This window comes from Megascapheus bottae, chromosome 22 (genome assembly GCF_031878675.1).
Source record: "Megascapheus bottae isolate mThoBot1 chromosome 22, mThoBot2.hap1, whole genome shotgun sequence".
Classification (NCBI taxonomy): Eukaryota; Metazoa; Chordata; class Mammalia; order Rodentia; family Geomyidae; genus Megascapheus; species Megascapheus bottae.
The window spans coordinates 798,127-801,254 of record NC_143530.1 but is presented as its reverse complement, the minus strand read 5'-3'; the positions used below and the strand labels follow the sequence as shown (position 1 = coordinate 801,254).

The 3,128-nt window shown below is 70.7% G+C and overlaps 1 pseudogene; it reads right to left on the bottom strand.

Annotated features, from left to right (window-relative positions):
- Window positions 1-989: 989 nt before the first annotated feature.
- Window positions 990-2,894, bottom strand: LOC150047538 (monocarboxylate transporter 1 pseudogene; annotated as a pseudogene).
- Window positions 2,895-3,128: the final 234 nt, after the last annotated feature.

Genomic DNA, 3,128 nt, shown 5'->3' with positions numbered 1-3,128 from the left:
TTCTGTACTCACACTGAACTTATTTTGTCTACACCTTCTGGTAATAAAAAGGGGCCTAAAGTGAAGATTTGTGTGGAGAGTTAAGAGTCTGTGTCCTAATTCTAAACATGGGAATTATTCTTTAAAATTCTCAGAAAAAAAGACAAATTTTTAAACGATAAGCTAAGCGTACTTAGCACCTTCCACTGCAATCTTAGCTTTGTTGGATTGCCTGGGGTCCGGGTTCTTTGGCCCTGCCGCGACCCCCGATCCACGCTGCACACAGGAGCGCACACGCGGGCGCGCAGTCTGCTCTGGCAATCCCACGGGCAGTTTCTGCCTAGGAGCGAACGTAAATGACCTCAGTGGAAACCCCATCAGGGACGGAGGGTGCCTGGCGGTCCAGGGACGGGGCGGTAGGTCAGCCGGGTCTGGGGCACCGCTGCAGACCTGGGCTCCATTCCCAGCACAGTGCCCGGGGCCAAAGATCTCGAAACCCGGGCCTCGGGGCCTCCGCGCACCGCATCGCCGGCCGCCAGCGCGCACCGGGCCTCCGCGCACCGGGCCTCGGGCCTCGGGGTCTCCGCGCACCGCTTCGCCGGCCGCCAGCGTGCACCGGGCCTCCGCGCACCCCGCCTCCGCCCAGCCGGCCTCCGCGTACCCGGCCTCCGCGCCCAGCCGGCCAGTCTCCCCGTCCCTCCCACTCCGCCCCCAGCCACGCTCCACTCGGCTCCGCGCGCCAGGCCTGACCACGCGCCACAAAGACGGCAGACGAGCTGGGCGTTCAGTTTTCCTTTTAATGTGGCACTCAAAATAGTTTAATCCAGCAGGATGGTGAAAAGGCCAAGGCCCCGGAACGAGCGGTGAGGTCTGCGGGCGCCGTGAGCCAAACGCTAAGGGTAAAACAACCAACTTTACGAAGCCCCACTTCCTCCCCTCCTCCTCCTCCTCCTCCTCCTCCTCCTCCTCCTCCTCCTCCTCCTCCTCCTCCTCCTCCTCCTCCTCCTCCTCCTCCTCGTCCTCCTCCTCCTCTCTGGCCGCGGCCGCCCGTCCCCGGCCGGGCAGGGGCGCAGCCAGAACTCGGCGGGCAGGCGGCGGCCCCGGCCCGTGTCCCCCGCGCGCCCCCGGCCCGCCCGAGCGCCCCCGGCTGGCGGTGGCCAGTGGGGTGCGTCCTGGCTGCGGCGCAGGGCTCACACGGGGTTCTCCTCCTTCTCCTCCTCGCCGGCCTCCTCCGCCGCCCCGGCCGCCTCCTCCTCCGCCTCCTCCTCCTCCTCCGCCGCCGCCGCCTCCTCCTCCGCCTCCCCCCGGGCCTGCTCGCCGGCGCCCGGCTCCTTCTCCTGGGACGGTGCGGGCGCGGGCGCGGGCGCGGGCGGCGCGGGCGCGGGCGGCGCGGCCTCCGCGGGCCTCCCGGCGCCGCCCTCGCGGCCCTCCTCCGCCCCGGCCCTGCGCTCCCGCTTCAGGAGGTGGTAGTTGATGCCCATGCCCACGAAGAGGTAGACGCCCGAGGCGATGAGCACGGCGCCCGACGCCCAGTAGGTGTACTTGTAGTCCCCGTACAGGTCCTTGAGGCGGCCCAGCAGCGGCGGGCCGAGCAGCACCGGGCAGCACTCGGAGATGGTCACCACGCCCACCGTGGTGGAGAAGCGCTGCGGGCCCACCAGGTCCATCAGCGTCTCGAACAGCACCGAGCTGAGCCAGCCGAAGGCGAAGCCGAAGAAGCCGGCGTACAGGCAGAAGCCCAGGTAGCTGTGCGCCAGCGGCAGCAGCAGGTGGCAGACGCCGTTGGCCACCCAGGCGCAGGCGAAGAAGTACTGGATGCGGGGCCGGACCAGCCTGGTGTTGGCCACGAAGCCCATGGTGGGCCTGGCGCCCATGTCCACGAAGGCCAGGATGGAGAGCAGGAAGGCCGCCTCCTCGCTGGAGAAGTTCTTGGTCTTGCCGTAGTTGGCCAGGAAGACCAGGGGCGCGAAGAGCCCGAAGAACATCACCAGGTTCCCGGAGAGGTAGATGAGGAAGCCGCGGTGCTCCAGCAGCCGCTCGCGCGCGCCCCGGCTCGACCGGCTCGACCTCTTGCGCGGGGCCTCGCCCGGCGGCTCCTCGGCGGCCGAGGAGGAGGCGGCGGCCGTGCTGCCCGTCTCCGAGCGCCGGGCCTCCAGCTGCGCGCTCCGGGACAGGGCCGGCTTGGAGCTGGCGCGCCGCGGCGGGGGCCCGATGGGCCGCATGAGCGAGCCGGCCACGCAGCAGTTGAGCAGCAGCCCGCCCAGGATGAGGAAGCTGCCGCGCCAGCCGTAGAAGCGGAAGAAGGCCTGGTTGAGCGGCGCCAGCGTGGACAGGAAGACCGGGCTGCCGGCCATGGCCAGCCCGTTGGCCAGCGGCCGCTTCTTGAAGAAGTACTTGCCGATGATGGTGAGCGCCGGGTTCAGGTTGAAGGCCAGGCCCAGGCCGCCCACCACGCCGATGCAGACGTACAGCTCCTGCACCGACCTGCAGAAGGAGGCGGTCACCAGGCCCACGCTGGCCAGGCAGCCGCCCACCAGCACCACGGGCCGGCTGCCGTACCTGTTCACCAGGAAGCTGCTGACCGGGCCGCCCGCGTACATGACGGCCAGCATGATGGACGAGATCCAGGCCACCTCGCTGGTGCTGGCGTCGAAGATGGTCTCGATCTCCTTGAAGAAGACGGTGATGGACTTGGGGAACGCGTACGAGAAGCCGATGGAGATGAAGGAGCCGAAGACCACGGCCCAGCCCCAGCCTCCGTCCGGGGGCGTGTAGCCCAGCGGGTTGGCTGCCGGGGGCGGCATCCCGGCGGCGGCGGTGGCGGGGGCGAGCCCGGGCGCTGCTCCGGACGGACGGAGGTGGAGATCGTTGGGCGCGCGCGCCTGGGGGAGGCCGCTGGGCCCTGGCCTCGCCGCGCCGCCGCTGCCGCCGCCGCGGGCGGACGCTGCGCGCTCCGGGCACGCGCGTGGGGAGGATGCGGGAGGGCGGGGGCCGCGCGCAGGGCGGGGAGCGGGGGCGCGCGTGGGGATGACGCAGGTGGAGGTGACGCGGGAGGGTGGGGCGGGGCCGCGTGGGGCGGGGCGCGTGGGGCGGGAGTGAGTGGGGCGGGGGCGCGTGGAGCGGGGCGCGTGGGGCGGGGCGCGTGGGGC